The sequence below is a fragment of the Marmota marmota genome, unplaced genomic scaffold, assembly GCF_001458135.2.
Source record: "Marmota marmota marmota unplaced genomic scaffold, marMar, whole genome shotgun sequence".
NCBI classification, from domain to species: Eukaryota; Metazoa; Chordata; class Mammalia; order Rodentia; family Sciuridae; genus Marmota; species Marmota marmota.
Genome location: NW_025999900.1, coordinates 64,561,827 through 64,584,343, shown reverse-complemented (window position 1 = coordinate 64,584,343; position 22,517 = coordinate 64,561,827). Strand labels below are relative to the sequence as shown.

At 42.9% G+C, this 22,517-nt stretch overlaps 1 long non-coding RNA gene and 4 other non-coding genes across 26 annotated transcripts; all 5 read right to left on the bottom strand.

Moving 5' to 3' along the window:
- Window positions 1–251: 251 nt before the first annotated feature.
- On the bottom strand, window positions 252–22,511 carry LOC125615370. 22 transcript variants are annotated; one of them, XR_007346014.1, is made up of 13 exons: window positions 19,017–22,511; window positions 18,131–18,188; window positions 17,007–17,081; window positions 16,278–16,415; window positions 7,392–10,963; window positions 7,020–7,101; window positions 6,645–6,725; window positions 5,140–5,220; window positions 4,766–4,849; window positions 4,386–4,466; window positions 4,014–4,095; window positions 3,257–3,719; window positions 707–2,966 (listed from the first exon to the last, which is right to left on the bottom strand). It is a non-coding gene; the product is annotated as an uncharacterized LOC125615370 (long non-coding RNA). The 22 variants fall into 22 exon arrangements; XR_007346003.1 differs by lacking the exons at window positions 4,014–4,095; window positions 4,386–4,466; window positions 5,140–5,220 and having other exon boundaries at window positions 6,265–6,725; window positions 19,017–19,081; window positions 19,375–19,455; window positions 19,718–19,798; window positions 20,271–22,511; XR_007346005.1 differs by lacking the exon at window positions 5,140–5,220 and having other exon boundaries at window positions 6,265–6,725.
- On the bottom strand, window positions 11,247–11,320 carry LOC125615454. The gene has a single exon (XR_007346105.1). It is a non-coding gene; the product is annotated as a small nucleolar RNA SNORD113/SNORD114 family (small nucleolar RNA).
- LOC125615464 lies at window positions 15,031–15,105 on the bottom strand. Its single transcript, XR_007346112.1, has one exon. It is a non-coding gene; the product is annotated as a small nucleolar RNA SNORD113/SNORD114 family (small nucleolar RNA).
- On the bottom strand, window positions 16,743–16,817 carry LOC125615460. Its single transcript, XR_007346109.1, has one exon. It is a non-coding gene; the product is annotated as a small nucleolar RNA SNORD113/SNORD114 family (small nucleolar RNA).
- LOC125615406 lies at window positions 18,605–18,676 on the bottom strand. Its single transcript, XR_007346066.1, has one exon. It is a non-coding gene; the product is annotated as a small nucleolar RNA SNORD113/SNORD114 family (small nucleolar RNA).
- Window positions 22,512–22,517: the final 6 nt, after the last annotated feature.

Genomic DNA, 22,517 nt, shown 5'->3' with positions numbered 1-22,517 from the left:
GCTCCCCCTTGAAATCTGTCACCCTGAGACAGTTCTGCAATCCTCGTGCATTGCACTCAGGGAAGGACCTCAGATCCAGAGGTTAGTCACTTCCTCCCTCAGACACCTCCAGCAGTCATCATCAATACACTATGGGTCCTCACTTTTCCCCCAAGGGGCTACTCTCTCATTCCTTCACTGAGTAAATCACAACTCGAATGAGGAGAAGCCCACAGAATGCCACCCCACCAAGAGGGGACCGCTGCCCGCGACTCACACCTCTCTGCAGCCCCTGCCCGCCATGGGCTCATCACACCTCAGCATGGAGCCATCTTCCTGTCCATCGGCCTCGTCCAATCTGAGAACATGAGGGCAAAGAAGAGGGCAAAAATGGATGTGGGCCCCACTTTTCTCCTCTCACAAAGACCCTTTTGTGCCATCACCACCGACTGGAGTGACGGAAGGACCTCAGATCCAGAGGTTAGTCACTTCCTCACTCAGACACCTCCAGCAGTCATCATCGAGCCCAACAAGTTCTCACTTTGTCCAACCTGTGCTACTTTCTAATTCATTAAGCAATGTGTTGATGGACTGACTACAAGCTCTACACATCCCACCTTGTCCCAAGCAGGAGCACACAGAAGGACTCACACATGGCGCCGCTGCTCCACCTCAGCACGATCCTTAGGGCACCAGTCCATGCAGCCATCCTCCTGTCCACAGCACATTCTGAGAAACACAGGGCACAGGAGAACACCACAAATGGACACGTGCCCTACTTTGCCCCTGGCACTCTGAGACTCTCGGTCAATCGTCCTTGGTGGGAGATACTGAAGGATCTCAGGTGCCACAGGTATTCACAGTCCTCACTCATACAGATCCGGATGTCATCATCAATCCAACAGCTTTCCTCCACCTTTCCCACAACGGCTACTCTCAGATTCATTAATTTATACTTGACTGGTACAGTCCCCATGCTAGCCAAACCATCCCACCCAGGATCATTCAACCGGACTCACACTGATGGGCAGCTCCTCTCAGGAGGGTCCTAAGGGCAGCAGACCATGGAGCCATCCTCCTGTCCACAGGCAAAGTCCAATCTGAGGAACAGAGGGCAAAGAAGGTGGCAACTAGTAAACATACGTCACTCGCTTGCCATCTCTCACACTGAGAAATTTCTGCAATCCTCGAGCACTGCTCTCAGAAAAGCAAATAAGATCCAGAGGCAAGTCACTGTCCTCAGGTATACACCTCCAGCAGTCAACATCGATTTCTATGGGTCCTGATTTTTCCACAAAGGGGCTACGGTCTCATTCATTCGCTGAGTATATCACAACTTGAATAAGGTGATGCTTTCAGAATGCCACCCCCACCAAGAGGGGACCCCTGCACGGGACTCATACTTCTCTTCAGCCCCCGCCCGCCATGGGCTCATCACACCTCAGCATGGAGCCATCTTGGTGTCCATCGGCCTCGTCCAATCTGAGAACATGAGGGCGGAGTAGAGGGCAAAAATGAAGGTGGGCCCCACTTTTCCCTTCTCACAAAGACACTTTTATGCCATCACCACCGACTGCAGTGAGGGAAGGACCTCAGATCCAGAGGCAAGTCACCGTCCTCACTCAGACACCTCCAGCAGTCATCATCGAGCCCAACAAGTTCTCACTTTGTCCAACCTGTGCTACTTTCTAATTCATTAAGCAATGTGTTGACAGACTGACTACAAGCTCTACACATTGCACCCTATCCCATGCAGGAACATGGAGAAGGACTCACATGGGCCTTCTGCTCCACCTCAGTAGAATCCTTAGGGCATCTGTCCATGGAGCCATCCTCCTGTCCACAGGACGCATCCATTCTGAGAAACACAGGGCACAGGAGAACACCACAAATGGACACGTGCCCTACTGTGACTCTGGCACTCTGAGACTCTCACTCAATCGCCCTTGGTGGGAGATACCGAAGGATCTCAGGCGCCACAGGTATTCACAGTCCTCACTCATACAGATCCACATGTCATCATCAATCCAACAGCTTTCCTCCACCTTTCCCACAACGGCTACTCTCAGATTCATTAATTTATACTTGACTGGTACAGTCCCCATGCTAGCCAAACCGTCCCACTCACGATCATTCACCAGGACTCACACTTATGGGCAGCTCCTCTCAGGAGGGTCCTAAGGGCAGCAGACCACGGAGTCATCCTCCTGTCCACAGGCAAAGTCCAATCTGAGGAACAGAGGGCAAAGAAGGTGGCAACTAGTAAACATACGTCACTCGCTTGCCATCTCTCACACTGAGAAATTTCTGCAATCCTCGAGCACTGCTCTCAGAAAAGCAAATAAGATCCAGAGGCAAGTCACTGTCCTCAGGTATACACCTCCAGCAGTCAACATCGATTTCTATGGGTCCTGATTTTTCCACAAAGGGGCTACGGTCTCATTCATTCGCTGAGTATATCACAACTTGAATAAGGTGATGCTTTCAGAATGCCACCCCCACCAAGAGGGGACCCCTGCACGGGACTCATACTTCTCTTCAGCCCCCGCCCGCCATGGGCTCATCACACCTCAGCATGGAGCCATCTTGGTGTCCATCGGCCTCGTCCAATCTGAGAACATGAGGGCGGAGTAGAGGGCAAAAATGAAGGTGGGCCCCACTTTTCCCTTCTCACAAAGACACTTTTATGCCATCACCACCGACTGCAGTGAGGGAAGGACCTCAGATCCAGAGGCAAGTCACCGTCCTCACTCAGACACCTCCAGCAGTCATCATCGAGCCCAACAAGTTCTCACTTTGTCCAACCTGTGCTACTTTCTAATTCATTAAGCAATGTGTTGACAGACTGACTACAAGCTCTACACATTGCACCCTATCCCATGCAGGAACATGGAGAAGGACTCACATGGGCCTTCTGCTCCACCTCAGTAGAATCCTTAGGGCATCTGTCCATGGAGCCATCCTCCTGTCCACAGGACGCATCCATTCTGAGAAACACAGGGCACAGGAGAACACCACAAATGGACACGTGCCCTACTGTGACTCTGGCACTCTGAGACTCTCACTCAATCGCCCTTGGTGGGAGATACCGAAGGATCTCAGGCGCCACAGGTATTCACAGTCCTCACTCATACAGATCCACATGTCATCATCAATCCAACAGCTTTCCTCCACCTTTCCCACAACGGCTACTCTCAGATTCATTAATTTATACTTGACTGGTACAGTCCCCATGCTAGCCAAACCATCCCACTCACGATCATTCACCAGGACTCACACTGATGGGCAGCTCCTCTCAGGAGGGTCCTAAGGGCAGCAGACCATGGAGCCATCCTCCTGTCCACAGGCAAAGTCCAATCTGAGGAACAGAGGGCAAAGAAGGTGGCAACTAGTAAACATACGTCACTCGCTTGCCATCTCTCACACTGAGAAATTTCTGCAATCCTCGAGCACTGCTCTCAGAAAAGCAAATAAGATCCAGAGGCAAGTCACTGTCCTCAGGTATACACCTCCAGCAGTCAACATCGATTTCTATGGGTCCTGATTTTTCCACAAAGGGGCTACGGTCTCATTCATTCGCTGAGTATATCACAACTTGAATAAGGTGATGCTTTCAGAATGCCACCCCCACCAAGAGGGGACCCCTGCACGGGACTCATACTTCTCTTCAGCCCCCGCCCGCCATGGGCTCATCACACCTCAGCATGGAGCCATCTTGGTGTCCATCGGCCTCGTCCAATCTGAGAACATGAGGGCGGAGTAGAGGGCAAAAATGAAGGTGGGCCCCACTTTTCCCTTCTCACAAAGACACTTTTATGCCATCACCACCGACTGCAGTGAGGGAAGGACCTCAGATCCAGAGGCAAGTCACCGTCCTCACTCAGACACCTCCAGCAGTCATCATCGAGCCCAACAAGTTCTCACTTTGTCCAACCTGTGCTACTTTCTAATTCATTAAGCAATGTGTTGACAGACTGACTACAAGCTCTACACATTGCACCCTATCCCATGCAGGAACATGGAGAAGGACTCACATGGGCCTTCTGCTCCACCTCAGTAGAATCCTTAGGGCATCTGTCCATGGAGCCATCCTCCTGTCCACAGGACGCATCCATTCTGAGAAACACAGGGCACAGGAGAACACCACAAATGGACACGTGCCCTACTGTGACTCTGGCACTCTGAGACTCTCACTCAATCGCCCTTGGTGGGAGATACCGAAGGATCTCAGGCGCCACAGGTATTCACAGTCCTCACTCATACAGATCCACATGTCATCATCAATCCAACAGCTTTCCTCCACCTTTCCCACAACGGCTACTCTCAGATTCATTAATTTATACTTGACTGGTACAGTCCCCATGCTAGCCAAACCGTCCCACTCACGATCATTCACCAGGACTCACACTTATGGGCAGCTCCTCTCAGGAGGGTCCTAAGGGCAGCAGACCACGGAGTCATCCTCCTGTCCACAGGCCAGGTCCAATCTGAGGAGCAGAGGGCAGAGAAGAAGGCAACTAATGGTATACGTGCCCCTCCCCTTGGAATCTCCCACACTGAGACTGTTCTGCAATCCTCGTGCATTGCACTCAGGGAAGGAACTCAGATCCAGAGGCAAGTCACCGACCTCACTCAGACACCTCCAGCAGTCATCATCGAGCCCAACAAGTTCTCACTTTGTCCAACCTGTGCTACTTTCTAATTCATTAAGGAATGTGTTGATGGACTGACTACTAGCTCTACAAATCCCACCTTGTCCCAAGCAGGAGAACACAGAAGGACTCACACATGGCGCTGCTGCTCCACCTCAGCATGATCCTTAGGGCATCTGTCCATGGAGCCATCCTCCTGTCCACAGGACGCATCCATTCTGAGAAACACAGGGCACAGGAGAACACCACAAATGGACACGTGCCCTACTGTGACTCTGGCACTCTGAGACTCTCACTCAATCGTCCTTGGTGGGAGATACCGAAGGATCTCAGATGCCACAGGTATTCACAGTCCTCACTCATACAGATCCGGATGTCATCATCAATCCAACAGCTTTCCTCCACCTTTCCCACAATGGCTACTCTCAGATTCATTAATTTATACTTGACTGGTACAGTCCCCATGCTAGCCAAACCATCCCACCCAGGATCATTCAACCGGACTCACACTGATGGGCAGCTCCTCTCAGGAGGGTCCTAAGGGCAGCAGACCATGGAGCCATCCTCCTGTCCACAGGCAAAGTCCAATCTGAGGAACAGAGGGCAAAGAAGGTGGCAACTAGTAAACATACGTCACTCGCTTGCCATCTCTCACACTGAGAAATTTCTGCAATCCTCGAGCACTGCTCTCAGAAAAGCAAATAAGATCCAGAGGCAAGTCACTGTCCTCAGGTATACACCTCCAGCAGTCAACATCGATTTCTATGGGTCCTGATTTTTCCACAAAGGGGCTACGGTCTCATTCATTCGCTGAGTATATCACAACTTGAATAAGGTGATGCTTTCAGAATGCCACCCCCACCAAGAGGGGACCCCTGCACGGGACTCATACTTCTCTTCAGCCCCCGCCCGCCATGGGCTCATCACACCTCAGCATGGAGCCATCTTGGTGTCCATCGGCCTCGTCCAATCTGAGAACATGAGGGCGGAGTAGAGGGCAAAAATGAAGGTGGGCCCCACTTTTCCCTTCTCACAAAGACACTTTTATGCCATCACCACCGACTGCAGTGAGGGAAGGACCTCAGATCCAGAGGCAAGTCACCGTCCTCACTCAGACACCTCCAGCAGTCATCATCGAGCCCAACAAGTTCTCACTTTGTCCAACCTGTGCTACTTTCTAATTCATTAAGCAATGTGTTGATGGACTGACTACAAGCTCTACACATCCCACCTTGTCCCAAGCAGGAGCACACAGAAGGACTCACACATGGCGCCGCTGCTCCACCTCAGCACGATCCTTAGGGCACCAGTCCATGCAGCCATCCTCCTGTCCACAGCACATTCTGAGAAACACAGGGCACAGGAGAACACCACAAATGGACACGTGCCCTACTTTGCCCCTGGCACTCTGAGACTCTCGGTCAATCGTCCTTGGTGGGAGATACTGAAGGATCTCAGGTGCCACAGGTATTCACAGTCCTCACTCATACAGATCCACATGTCATCATCAATCCAACAGCTTTCCTCCACCTTTCCCACAACGGCTACTCTCAGATTCATTAATTTATTCTTGATTGGTAGTGTCCCCATTCTAGCCAAACCATCCCACTCACAATCATTCACCAGGACTCACACTGATGGGCTGCTCCTCTCTGGAGTGTCTGAAGGGCAGCAGACCACAAAGCCATACTTCCTGTCCACAGGCCACGTCCGATCTGAGGAGCAGAGGGCAGAGAAGGTAGCAACAAACGGTATACGCTCCCCCTTGACATCTGTCACCCTGAGACTGTTCTGCAATCCTCGTGCATTGCACTCAGGGAAGGACCTCAGATCCAGAGGTTAGTCACTTCCTCCCTCAGACACCTCCAGCAGTCATCATCAATACACTATGGGTCCTCACTTTTCCCCCAAGGGGCTACTCTCTCATTCCTTCACTGAGTAAATCACAACTCGAATGAGGAGAAGCCCACAGAATGCCACCCCACCAAGAGGGGACCGCTGCCCGCGACTCACACCTCTCTGCAGCCCCTGCCCGCCATGGGCTCATCACACCTCAACATGGAGCCATCTTGGTGTCCATCAGCCTTGTCCAATCTGAGAACATGAGGGCAAAGAAGAGGGCAAAAATGGATGTGGTCCCCAGTTTTCTCCACTCACAAAGACACTGTTATGCCATCACCACCGACTGCAGTGAGGAAAGGACCTCAGATCCAGAGGTTAGTCACCGTCCTCACTCAGACACCTCCAGCAGTCATCATCGAGCCCAACAAGTTCTCACTTTGTCCAACCTGTGCTACTTTCTAAATCATTAAGCAATGTGTTGACAGACTGACTACAAGCTCTACACATTGCACCCTATCCCATGCATGAACATGGAGAAGGACTCACATGGGCCTTCTGCTCCACCTCAGTAGGATCCTTAGGGCATCAGTCCATGGAACCATCCTCCTGTCCACAGCACACATCCATTCTGAGAAACACAGGGCACAGGAGAACACCACTAATGGACACGTACCCTACTGTGACTCTGGCACTCTGAGACTCTCCATCAATTGCCCTTGGTGGGAGATACCGAAGGATCTCAGGTGCCACAGGTATTCACAGTCCTCACTCATACAGATCCGGATGTCATCATCAATCCAACAGCTTTCCTCCACCTTTCCCACAATGGCTACTCTCAGATTCATTAATTTATACTTGACTGGTACAGTCCCCATGCTAGCCAAACCATCCCACTCACGATCATTCAACCGGACTCACACTGATGGGCAGCTCCTCTCAGGAAGGTCCTAAGGGCACCAGACAATGGAGCCATCCTCCTGTCCACAGGCCAAGTCAAATCTGAGGAGCAGAGGGCAGGAAATGGGGCAAAAAATGAAGTTTCTCCCCGCTTTTTTTCTGTCATATTCAGAGTGTTATATAATCTTCTTGCTTTTCTTTTAGTGCAGAATCTCAGATCCAAATGCTTGTCTCTTTCCCCACTCATATACCTCTGCATCATAATCCAACAGGATATGTTCTTTTTACTTCCACCCATTGCTAATGTAATTTAAATTCATTATTTCATTAATTTGCTAATTATAAATGTCATTATTCATCAAGTCTGATGTGTCTTGTTTTCTTTATTCTGCATTGGAACCTTTGTAATTTGACACCTCAGTGCTAGTCAAAATTCTCACAGATACACAATCAATCTTCAACTTTCTGTTATTTCTTTAATTACCCAACTTTACATTTTTCATTTTGCTTTACATCTTTTAATAATTCTGTCAATAATTTTATGCATACTACCCCATATCAAGCAAGAATTCCTACCACACCTCACATTGGTGTATAACTCCTCCTCACAATGCATCGTCTTCCTGTCCGCAGGCCATGTCCACTCTGAGGTGGAGAGAGCACATGAGATGATAGCTGTTTGTATGTGTTCACTACTGCACTCTGCTTTTTCCTACTATTTGTTCCTTATTTAGATATTCATTATTCTACCTTTCCTCTTCCAGAAAATGTATGTCTGAACTTTTGAGTGAACTAGCTATAAACATTGTTGAATAATGTCTATGCTGAATTTTCTAAATAGATGTTTATTATGTGTCTTTTATTTTTTAGATTGTTTTAGTGTACGTTAACCATATGCATTGCCTCACCAGGTTTTACTGATACAGCATTTTTTTTACATAACCTATCTTTATATTCTTATATATTGGTTCTTTTATTAATCTTATTACAAAGGAATAAAAATGCATGATATGAGGTACAAGGCAAATACAGGCTATTTCCCTTATCTATCTGTAGGATTTTCCAGATCGAGGGCATGGACCATTTGTATTGATGGGCCTTTGATAAATATTTGCTAATTTTTTCTTCGTTGTACTAGTGATGGCTCTGAGGGCATCACATATGCAGGTAAGAGTTCCATCCCTGAGCTGTATCCAACCCTTTATTGAGGAAGGGAGCAGGGGGAGGAAGGGAGGGAAAACGAGAGGGAAAAAGTAAGTGGTGGGGATTGAAGTGAAACAAATGATATTCCATGCATGTATGATAAGGGAAATGAACACTGTTATGTGTAACTCAAGTGCTCCACGAAAACATAAAAAATAATTACAACACTGAATATTGACATGTGACAAATATTAGAAGGTAAATATATTTCCCAATCCTTTTTAATTAGAAAAATATACTCACCAATGTAGTACTTTAGACAAAAACAAAAACAGTAACTTTTATTTTGAGACAGGTTCTCACTAAGTTTCTGAGACTCACCTCAAACTTCAAGTCCTCTTGCCTCAGCCTCCGGAGTAGTTGGGAATACAGGCATGTATCACTGTGCATGGCTTGTCTGATATTTTTTAATGATGCTATGTGGACTCTCAAGAAGTTGACTGTACCCAATGATGGGTATATAGCTCAGTGCAGAGCACTTGCCTAGCATGTGCAAGGCCCTGGATTCTAGGATATCCCTAGTACCATACAAACAAGAGAAATAAAATGAAAGAAATGACTGAACTCAAGACAAGAACACTGTCTATATGACTCTTTTTGTATAATCTAATTATGAAAGTAAAATAAAAATCTATGAACAAAAGATAAAAATCAAATACACTCTATATTTCCTACCATCTGTGTGCAGCATCCTCCAAACAGAAAGATTGATTCAGATTTCATTAAGAAACAAACAAAAAAATGATCTCCTCAGAAGAAAGAAGTAACAGGAGAATGTGATATGGCACAGTGCTTAATTTAGCTTAGCCAATCTCCTCTGCAGGCTACTTCAAGGAGATAACAATAAAAAGATTGGGACATTCTGTCCACTGACCCATAATTTCTATCTCCAATTTACATGTCACTTAGATATTTATTAATTTAGGGTAATATTTGCTTACTTTTCTTCTTAGAAAGCTTCAAACATGGACAGAACTCGGGGCAATCACTGTTCCTTAGTGCATACACCATTGTTAGTCAACAAAGCTATCCACCTGCTCCATCTGTCATCCACTCCAGCACGCACTGGCATTCCCGCTTGCTACTGCTTTAGCCACGAACAGTGTTTCACCTCTTCATTTTTATTCACTTATACGTTTGTTTTCATACTACCATTGATGTTTTTTGGATGACATTTTCAAAGCTCATGGACAAGACCACAAACCAGCCCTTGGGTATTCCTGTCCCCATCTATGGCATCACACTGAATATGGGCAAGGACTAGATCCTGTGTGAGTGGTGTCCAGTGCTTCACATGGAACATCCACAGCACAGCCTCCCCTGTCTTCTGCATCTCAGGACTGGCCCTCTTTCCCAGCATGCACATCTACTCTTCTTTATGGAATTACCAAACCACTTAAAGCTGGGTCAAGTGGAGGCACCCCCAGTCCCAGCTACTCAGGAGGCTGACGGAGAAGATTCCTTGAGACCAGGAGTTTGAGATCACCTAGGGCAACATAACCTTGTGAGATCCCAGAGGGCAGAGGTTGAAGACGGGGAGAGAAACCAAGAAGGAGACACATGCAAATCACAAAAAGAGCAAGCTCTTTGATGTCCCTAGAAGTCAATCACATTATATTTATAAAAACCTAAAATCTTTCATTAATGAAACTTAGGCTTCTTTTATACATTAAAGTAAGATTTCATATTAACGTGAAATATTAATCATTGGCATAAACCAAGCAACCACCAAATATGACCCATGCTGATGTCTCTGTTCGGAGCCTGCTGAGGCAAGAGCTCACCACCATAGGGATCACCCTTGAATCAGCACAGGTACATCCACTCCAAGGAGCACAGAGCAGAGCAGAAGACTGAAAACACTGAGACATTCTGTCAACTGATCCCCAGGCCTCCCTCTAATTACCTAGTCTCCCAGGTTATTTGTGATGATATTTATTTTTCTCTTAACAAATCAAACACTAAATGTATAAATATCTCAGATCAAACAGTATTATGTATTCCCTTTCCATTACTATATTTAGTCAAAGACAATATACACAGGAGGAGGAAGTACATTTGTTCCATTATCATTCATTCCACTTTATGATTAATATTATTTTACTTATTATATAGTTTAACAATGAACATGGTTACCACCTTTATGCATCATATGTTCGCTTATGTGGCCACTGATACCATTGATTCCTTGTAATACCATCATGATGAATTCATCAACACAACAGCCTAACACAAGATCCTTGTATGTTCCTGGCAACACTTTTTAGGATGGGTCACATGGAGGGAACAGACTGTCAACTCACCTTGGTCAACATGTTCCGAACACACAGAGAGAGCTGCAGAGCTCCTGCCCCAAAGAGAGTGCTAAAGTCAACTGGAGCATGTCCATCCTGGAAAGTAGAAAACAGAGGAGGGGATAAAACCAGGGCATCCTCCCCAGACCCCTGCTCTGTGCAGAATCTATCATCTAGCCAGTCACATGTGCAAAATCATTCCTTAAAAGGTCGGCATTTCATTTTCTCTTAAGAAAGCGAACAACTTTGAAATTGCCATTGGCACAAGAGTACCTTATAATTCATTCTGTGTTAAGCACAAAAACCAAGCCCATAACTTCGTGCCCAGCATCTCCCTATGGGACCCCTCTGAATGGGGAATGGACAAGAGTCCTTGGCATTGGACCTCAGAGTTTCAGACACATGTAGTCATCATGCTTGACTCACACACCACCAGTCGTCATCATCGGTCCAGGAAGGGGCCATTTGTTCTTGACTTATTTCTAGATGATTTGTTGATTAATTCAGAAATTCACTAATAATAATTTTAAAGCACTATGATCCACAAAACCCATGAGGAATCCTAATATCCCTAACTTGCATATGAAATCATTCTCTGATCAATATCTCCTTTACTGGGCGGGGGCTCTAGTTCAGTGGTAGAGTGCTTGCCTTGCAGGTGTGAGGCCTGGGGTTCGATCCTCAGAACCACATAAAAATAATTAAACAAATAAAGATAGTTTGTCCATCTACAACTAAAAAAAAAAAAATTTTTAAAGTATCTCCTTTACTAAAAATCCTCACTTTTCATAAATGAATTAATAAATAGAGTACTCTGTGTGCACCCTGTGCTTGTCATTGGACCCTAGCGGGCCCTCTCCATATGGCACAGCTTTAATGCTACAGTGAACATCCTTAAGCCAACACAAGGGCACCATGACTCACATCAGTCTCCAAACCCATGAAGGATGCACGAACCATCCCGAGGGAGTTCCTTCCAATGTGTACATCAGAGCTGTAATCAGTGATTCTGAGTACATCATTCCCTTTCTCTCAAGAAAATGAACAACCTCAAACTTGCCACTGACCCAGAACACAAACCCTGTCTGTAATTCACACTGTATCATCATCAGCCAAAGAGCTGCCACTCAAGTGCCATTCATTTCTTATTTCCTTTCATGTTTCCAATGTACATTAATCATTCTTCTGGCCTCATCAGAAAATTCTGTACTTCAGCAATGCTTCATCTATTTTATGTCGACTTATTTATCTATTTGTTCACTGATTCTTTCATTGATCAATAATAATGGTAGAAAGACAGTGTGTAAAAACAAAGACAAGATTGTCTTTATGTTGGGCCTCAGAGTGTCATACATACATTTTTAATCTTTGACTCACACTAGCATGTCTTGTTGGCCTGGGGAAGGCCCACAATTTCTTCATTCATTTCTGAATTATTTAATTGATTAATTCAGTAATTACAATTTTAAAACACTATGAATGACAAAGGTCCAAGAAGAGACTTAAGATCCCAAATACTCAACTAGGATCATTCCCATTATACTACATCCCTCTCACTCATTACCCTTAGTATTTCTGATATACATTAATCAATAATACCTCATATGAATCCCTTATTTGCCACTAGGCAACAATTTGCCTTTATTTATTATATTTCACGCTTTTTAATAATCAGTGCTTTCAATCTCCATAGTTTCAGTTACTCAGGATGGCAATGATCCGAGAATATTTAATTAAAAATTTCAGGAAAAAAAAATCATGTTTTAAATAACTTTTATTCCAGTATATGTGATAACAGCTCTATTTTATCATCAGTTATTGTGGACCACTAACTGCTCTTAATTTATAATCCAACTATTTTAAGTACATGCATACAGGGAAAAACATAAGTGTGTGTAGGGTTCAGGGCTGTATCCAGTCTTGGCATTCACTGGGGGTCCTGAAACACATCCCAGATGGACCAGGAGAACTATTGTGTCCTTAAATAAGTCCCTAAATCAGGGGTAAGAACATCAGCTACACAGTGCTCTCCAGGTTCCTAACATAACATGCAACCCAAGCAGAGCCCTTCAGCCCGGGGAGGGGTGCATTCTGAGGAGTGTGAATGAGAGCAAGTGCTTTTTAAATGAGGACATTCTGTACCCTGGTCCTTGTTTTTTACCTCACATTTAGCCACTCACTGAGGTAATCAGTAATTTGAAATATACATTCCATATGAAAACGAACAATTTTGCACATACTCCTGACAGAAAATGAACCTTTGTCTATAACGTACTCTCTCTAAATTATCCTTTGCCAAAAAGGTGAGCACTCGTGGGGCTCTCCTTAAACTGGACTTGGGGTTCACATTACTTTAATAGTTTTCTGGAATCATCCATGTTTTAGTTCATTCACGTCTATTTATTTATATTTATTGATGGGTCGTTTCATAGGTATAAGCATGACAGTTTGAAGACACATGGCCACAGGTACGAGACCAAGGCTCCGTGAACCCTGACACCTGCCTACAGGATCCCACCCACAGGAGGGGATGCGTTTTCCACTCTGACCTGAGCTCCAGGCACCTCTTCCACACATATGACGTATATGGCCCCTGCAGTCATCACTGGCCTAGACTGCCATCTTCCACCACTGTTACCTGACTTCTTTCATGATTCATTTGATTATATTTGGTAATGAAAATTTGAGAATATAAATTAAAAATTTTTAAATGCTACCATTCAGAAGAGTTAGGAACGTCTTTTTGTATTAGAAGAGGCTTTATAACCCTGATCTGCACACAAAGAAGTACTCTCCTATTATTATGTCCTTTGTGTGTATTATCCTGTTTTGTGGCTACATTCATTAATACAAAGCTTCAATATCCATAGATGTCACAAGAAACAATTGTGTTCTTTAACTACTTCAATCTCTTTTTCTGAAAAAAGTAAGATTTTATTTATGTAGAATTAAAGCAGGCAAAGAGTTGAAAAATAAGCAAATAGAGGATTTTCTTTTTCAAATTTATATTTATATGGGGCTTAAAAGAGCAACTTAATTTAATTTCTAAAATTTTTATTTGTACAATTATCACAATTAAAAGCCTTCTGTAATCCTGAATCTCACCCCTGAACAGAATCAATTGCAAATATTTCTCTGTGTTTTTAGGTATTGTTTCTATTTCTAAAACATATGTTTCCCAGGGCTGGGGTTGTGGCTTACAGGTAGAGTGCTCGCCTAGCATGCATAAGGCACTGGGCTCTATCATCAGCACATAGAAAATAAAGATGTTGTGTCCACCTAAAAAAAAGTAAATATTAAAAGAAAACAGAATATGTTTCCTGTACCTGCCAAACTCATTTTCTTCTTGTCCTTCCAGGTTTTGCTTTCAATTTTAAACACTATCGATTACCTGGGTCCTAATGTAGACATTTCTCTATGAGAAGATTGATACTAAATGCTTTTATCTCCTACCAAACTCCAAATCAAAATATCACACTTTTAATAATACATTCATAATTGTAGGATGAAGAAAGACCCTGACCTGAGGGAGAGAACTTTAACCATTACTCACACGAATCCCAGCACTCTTAAGCAACCACAGCTAGTGACCAGGGAAGAATGTAAGTCACCTCAGTGCCTCATTCCAAGAGTCAAAAGGAAGCTCTGTGTGCACTGATTTCTATGTTCTTCATTTCATTCATGCAGTCATTCAGCTGTTTATTACTATTTCATTTGTGCTGTGTGTGTTTGTGTGTATGCATATGTATGTGTATATTTTGTGCTTCTGTATGAACACATATGCGTGCATGCACATACATCTTACAAAAGGAATATTTCCATCTTGAGCCTGACGCAGAATAAGAAAACTGACTCTTATTTACTGTCTATACAATTCTTACCTAAAATGGTAAGATTGTTTCTAAATAGCCATAAAGTGTTATATATTTTAAACAATATTTCTATTTTAACTTAAATATCTGCACATATAACCAATATTTCCTGCCTCAATGTAAATGTTCATAAAGAATACATCACCTCTTCTCTATGAATTTATTACATTAGCTTAATGACACATTAATAATGAACCTATTGCCATAAATGCAATGACATCATGTGTATACATCCCTGATTTTTTTCTAGAGTCAATTCCAATAGAGAAAATGGACTAATTCTGCAGTGTGTTGGACCTCAGAGTTTCAGACACATATTATTCATAGTCTGTAACACAAATTGTCATCATTGCTATCACTGGTCCCTGACTGGATAACCTTTTCTGCATTTGTTCTGATGTTCTGATCAATAAAAAGGTTATAACATTAATAACAACAAAACTGCATGGTTTACAAAAACCAAAAAGATCTTTGGACATCAGTCTAAGAAACAATTATCAACATAAGAGTAAAATTAAACTGAATAACTTAATGTTTAATCTGATACTAATAATTAGGTCATGGTAAATATTTTATTCACTTAAAACTTTTTAAGTTTTTAATTGAGAGATAAGATTCCTTCAGTGGATGAATGGATAAAAAAAAATGTGGCATGTATACACAACAGAATTTTACTCAGCAATAAAAGAGAATAAAATCATGACATATGCAGGTAAATGGATGGCATTGGAGAAGATAATGCTAAGTGAAGTTAGCCAATACCCAAAAAAAACAAATGCCGAATGTTTTCTCTGATATAAGGAGGCTGACTTATAGTGCGGTGGGACGGGGAACATGGGAGGAATAGACGAATTCTAGATGGGGCAGAGGGGAGGGAGGGAAAGGGAGGAGGCAGGGGAATAGATGAATTCTAGATGGGGCAGAGGGGAGGGAGGGAAAGGGAGGAGGCAAGGATGGTGGAATGTGATGGACATCATTATCCAAAATACATGTATGAAGACACGAATTCGCTGTCAACCTACTTTATAAACAAACAGAGATATGAAAAATTGTGGTATATATGTGTAATAAGAATTGTGATGCAAAAAAACACACAAGTACATGTATAAAGACATGAATTGGTGTGAACATACTTTATATAAAGATATAAAAAATTGTGCTCTATATGTGTAATAAGAATTGTAATACATTCCACTGTCGTGTATTTAAAAAAATAAAATCCATAATAAAAAAAAGAAAAAAAAGACCTATGTATTCCTCATGTATAACATTGTACAATCTATACAGATTGTACAATGACTAAATCTAGCTAATCAATATATGCATTACCTCATATATTTATGAATTTTGAGGTGAGAACATAGAAGGTCTCCTTTCATATATTTTAAAAATATAATATATATTATTAACAACAGCATAATATTGTGTAACATACCTTTTGAATTTATTTTCCTTATTGAATTAACTTAATAGTATTTTATTTACCATGAACACACTCAAATGAGTAAAGCTAAGAAAGAACTTTGGCAAAAACTCACCTTAAGTCTTTCTTAACTCAAAGGAAGAATGACATTTTTGGTCACAAGAGAAGCTTCAATCAGGTGACTGCGTCACTTCCAAAGAGTACAGAGCAGGGGACATGATGAAAACCTTCTCTCCATTGTCCATGTTATCTACTATAAATCAGAAATTTAGACATTGATTAATCTATTGTAATTAGATTTCTTTTCCTCTTAATAAAATCTCAAATTTGCCAAGAGTAATGATTAGCTATTACTTATCATGAGAATTTTCATCTGCATATTATATCTGTGTTGACAATCATTTAGCTAACTATATATTTTATTAATAAACAATGCTTGACCATCTTCATCTTTCTTAATTTACATCTTTAATGATACATTCTTGATCACTTACATTATTTTCAAAACTCATGAACACAAGGATCAAAAAATAAGACCCTCCAACACTGATATTGAAAGATAAAAGATCAGAAATGAAGAAGGGACCTCAGAGTTTCAGACACCAGGTGCTCATCGCAAGTCACTCACATGCAACCAGATGTCATGATTGGTCCAGTGCTAAGCCCCCTTTCAACTAAAACTAATAGAAATTGATTTGTTGGACAATTCATCGATAATTATACATGAATAACAAAACACAAGAGTACTATCATTCACCTATTAATTAGCCGATAATATTTATGAGAGCCTATGATTCAAAACACGTAAACCAAGGCAAGAACAAAGACCAAGACCCACACTGACCTCCAGATCTGCTGGAGAGTCACCCATGGAGCACCTGGCCACGGAGGAGTTCCAAACCAGCTCCAAGAGGGTCCACTGGGGACAAGTGCACAGCAGACCCAAGGAAAGAAAAGCAAACAAACAACACACTGAGACATTCTCTCCACTGACCCTTGCTTTTCACTCTTCATTGAGAAACTCACTCATGTGGCCTCTGCATGTTAACTGAAAGGGTATTGTTTTAGCTCTCAGCAAAAGTAGCTAATTCAAAATGGCCCCAGACCACAGCAGGAACCCTGCAGGGTCCCTGCACTCACTGTGTCCTCTAAGCCATGAAGGCTTGGCCATGGAACACCAGCACAGATTGGACTTGTGTGCTGACACCATGTGTTCCCTGACCCACCACTGAGTTCTGTCATTAAACAATGCCTCAGTGCGCCATTGTCTGGCATTTTCTCATCTAACTATAGTTGTAGGATTTGCAAGTGTAACCACACAGGGGAAGACCAAGATCCTTCCATGTTCCTGCCTGTGTCCTGAGGATGGTGCCTACCAAAAGACTTCTATTCCTCTCATGTTGGACATCATGTCCAGACACGCTTTCTCCCTCATATGGGGCTCATGTGACACCAGCCAAGAGCACAAGGTCATGTCTTGGTCTCTTCATGGATCATTCATTTGCTCCTTTGTTTTGATTAGGTAATTAATTAATGTATAAGAATAAAATGAAACATGATGTCCAGAACCTAAGCTGCTGGACAAATCCAACATCTGTCTGTAGAATCCTCTGTCAAACATACAGCATCTCTCAATATTCAACCTCCGTGTGGCTCACGATCAATTAATAAATGTAAAGTTCCTCATTATATTCATTATTGGGGCTATGGTTAGTTTTTATGGGTTTAAATTTTTTTAGAAAAGAAACATTAAATCTCACTAAGCTTCATCTATATTATTTGCCAGGAAGAAGCATCTGTGACATCCTGAGCTTTCTGCTCATGTATAGCTGGCTGGTGTAACATTATACATTGTATACTTCATGTGGGAACATTTTACCTTCTTGGGTTATATTTAATTTTTTAAAAGTAGCAATACTTCTTTAAAAAAAAAAAGCAGATAAAACTGGAACATCAGCTATTACTCACGTAATCCAAACTCCATGACAACATGATGGCAGCATTAATGGGCTCAAAATCATCCAGTCTGCGGAACAGAGAACAAAGCAGACCATTGATACAGGACACCTGTCCCCTGACCCTGGCTTTTCATATTCCCTGTACTTGTTCTACTAGGAATTCATTATCTGGAGGATATTTGTATCATTCTTTTGTACAAAAATGAATAACCAGAAATATTGTTTGTCCCGGATGCTGAGTAATACCTATCAATCACACTGTGTACAACACTCTTAGCCAAGGAAGGCACAGCAGTGTAACATTTACTTACATTGCTGTCAATAGTTGTAATACGTAACAATGACTGGTCAGGCCTCTTATAATAGTATTTACATTATACAGATTTTTCATTGATCCAAATATAATTATAGAATAAAAATCAATGAATACATTGACCAAAAATAAATATATTCTATATCACTAATGCCTGTTTAATAACATTATTTCAAGAAGAGAAAGCCAGACATGAGTTCATATTCTATGACTCATACGCCACCACTAGTCATCATCCTCTGTTTGCCCAAAGAGTTCTAATTTGTCTATTGATTAATCCATTCATTGCCTATTGATTAATTCATTAATGGAATAATTATAATTATAGAACCTTGATTCACAAAACCCACAGAAGAGCCACATTATTCCTAGTCTATTATGGAATCATTCCAGTGTTAGTATCTTGGAATTAATCCATTAATAACCCTCAATTTTTCATAGACACAGTATCAATACTTCATAGGGCACATATATCTATCAAAAATACACCGTCTATTTTTTATCGTATTTCACATTTTTTTATAATTCAGGAAGTACTCAAGAAAACCATCCAAACCAAGACAAGAACACTCCTATGACTCACAGTGGTCAGCAGCTTCTTCTAACCATGGACATGGAAGACCCTTCTGTCCACAGGTCGTATCCATTCTAGGGAGCAGAGGGCAGAGAAGATGACAACAAATTGAGAGGCGCCCTAGAGTCCACCTGTCACAGTGAGACCCTTAAGCAATCAGATCTGGTCGGAGTTGGAGAAGAACCTCAGATTCAAAGGCAGTCACTGTCCTCACTCGTACAGCTCCCAGGATCATCATTGTCCCACAGCAGCTGCTCGCTCACTCCGACCACCTCCTTTTCTGGATCATTATTCATGCATTAATTGAATGATCATAAGCCCTGTGCAAGTCACCCCGTCCCAAAGAGAAAGACTAACCACAACTCACACTGGGCTGTAGCTCCTCTCAACAGGGTGCTCATGGCTCCTGACCATGGAGCCGTCCGCCTGTCCACAGGCCAGGTCCGTTCTGAGAAGCAGAGGGCAGAGAAGATGACAACAATCGGAGAAGTGCCCCACTTTTAATTTGTCACAGGGAGACATTTAGACAAACACCCTTGGTGGGAGATAGGGAAGGACCTCAGATCCAGAGGTCCTCACCCATACACCTCCAGCAGTCATCCTTGATCTGTCTGACCATGGCTACTTTCTGATTCATTAATTTATACTTGACTGACACAAGCCTTATGCAAGCCAACCCATCTCAAACAGGAAGATTGACCAGGACTCACACTGATCGGCCGCTCCCCTCAGGAGGGTCCTAAGGGCACCAGACCACGGAGCCATCCTCCTGTCCACAGGCCAGGTCCAATCTGAGGAGCAGAGGGCAGAGAAGGTGGCAACTAATGGAGATGCGCCCCCCCCCTTGGCATCTCTCACACTTTAATGCGATTATCGTACATTGCACTTAGTGAAGGAACTCAGATCCAGAGGCAAGTCACAGTCCTCACTCAGACACCTCCAGCAGTCATCATCGACTCACTATGGGTTTTCAATCTGTCCAACCATTGCTACTTTCTAAGTTATTCATTCATTAATTGATAAATTATAAGCCTTTGATTCACTAAGTCTGAAATGCCTGGTTGTTTTACTCTGTATGTGTAATCATTCAACATTGACACCTCTGTGTCATATGCATAATCAAGGCAATGCTTCATGTCCCTCCTGTTATCTATGGGAGGTACAGAACGTCACATTTGTGCCTATGCTGTACACTTCCTGTGAATCAGTACATGGTCTTAAGCCTGCTACCCATTCGAAGTAGGAACGCTAGTTATGACTCACACAGGTCTGCAGCTCCTCCTCAGAAGGGCGCTAACAGCACCTGACCATGGGCCAGCCCTCTTGTCCAAAGGCAATGTCCACTCTGAGAAGAAGAGAGCAGAGATGTTGACAACAAATGGGGTGTGCTCACTGTTCATTCTTGATTTGTGCCAATTCATTAATTTGAACTTGCCATTGACCCAGAACACTGTCTATAATTAGGTCTACACCACCATTAGTCAAAAGGAGACATGCACACACCAGTTATTTCTCTTTGAACTGCACTATGATCTGTATGTGTTGATATGTTTCCTGCTTTACCACAAAGTTTCGGAACTGTACAATGTGGAACATATGAACACAAAGTTGTGATTCCTCTTTGGGGCCCCGCCTTTCACTTGGCCCTTGCTCAGTGTTATACTGCACAGGGAAGTAGGACATTCACTGTTCTTCTCTGGAGAAAACCAACATTACAGAACTTGATTATTGGCTGTAGATGTCATTCCTGTCCAGAGAAGGATGAGGGTGGAGACAGTTATATTCCTTGATAGATGTCTGTATATTTACTGTGTTCATGGTTTTAATTACTTACCCATGTACAGGACTGGTGGGAATGTGAGACCATCTTCACCATATTTTATCTGTACACTAATTCTTTCTTTGGGTCATTCCAAAAAGTGAGCCTTTAACTTTCCTGATATCAGTCTATGGGGGCGCTTTAAACAGAGGTGTAGACTACACCCACTTTTTTATTGGACCTCAGAGGTTCACACACAGAACACTCATCCTGTGACTCAGGATTACATCCCTTTTTCTTTATTCTCGTGTGTATTTGTTAATTGATCAACTTATTGATGTAAGTTTTAAAACTAGGTTTCACAAAAACCTGAGAGGCAGGGCAATGAGTGTCGTGCATGTCTGAGGGATCACTCGGCATATCCATGTATTTTTTCCATGAACTTTCATCACATGGGGATTCATAAATCTCATTAATTCCACCTTAATTGTTGTCCATGGTTGGCCTTTTGGATTATGTTTCACATTTTTAATGACACAGTGACCACCTCATGGCAAAACTCTCAGAAGGATGTGAGCCTTCCTCACAGTGGTCCTCTGCCCTCAGCCTCGAGGGAACACGGAGCTCGCTCCATGGAGGAATGCACAAATGAGGGGGCGTGTGTCCTTCTTGAGGACAATGAGAGTAAGAGGCTGAGGTGGTCCCTAAGGAGTCCTTATTGTCCTCCTTTGTGCCGACAGTCAGGTATCGACTGTTTCATAATATAAACATGGATACACACACAGAAACATGTTTGGGTGTGTTGGATGCACACCTACAAAACTGGATGCTGCCTACCCGTGTCACTGCCTAATGGTCCTTAGGAAAAGAAGTGACATCTTCAGTCCACTGATTGCTTGACGTGTTTCAATGTGTTGTTTATATTCACGTTATTCCATGCCTCACCACAGACATTCATGGCTAGACAAGGTTTCATGCACTTATTCATTGTTTGACACACCTAGTTATTTATTGTTCACCAATGAATTAATCTGCATAGGCGAAAGCATGGAACAGAACAAGGGCATCCCTCAGGATAGGGCCTTGCTGGGTCTGGCTCAGATGTCCAGACACGGTACCTGTTATCCGTGACTCAGGTGCCACCAGCTGCCCTCGCTGGACGAAGGTTGGGCCTTCCTCCGTCCTACCTAAACTGGTTTATTGATGACTCTGTGATTTTGCCAATAATAATTAAATACATGTGAATCACAAACACTCAAAGACCACATAAGATCCATCTGTGTGCCCACCACCTGTCTTGGGAACCGTTTGCCTGATGGATCAGGCCTCTGATTGATCCCCTTGTCACAAAAACCAGTAGATGTGCTTCACTCCAGCCCAGAGTGGACCGAGTGCCTCAGCACAGAGAGGCAGCCTGGGCACCCAGAGTGTGGTCGGTGCTGGGGGTAGTTCAGCAGTGCACGTGCTGAGCAACTGACCCCAGATGGAGGTGCTCCCTCATCGAGCCCTCTAGGTACATATGAATTTGAGGTGATACCTATTAAGTTTTCTCTCAAGAAAATGAAGAATATCAAAATTTCCACTGATCCATAGACAATTTGAATTGTCTAAATCATCCTCATTCAAAGAAGTAAGGCACTTTTTTTAATAGACTATTTTTAATTTTTAAGAATAAAAAATTCTTTTTAATAAAATTTGGTATTTTCTTTTTTTAATATTTATTTATTTTTTTAGTTGTAGTTGGACATAAT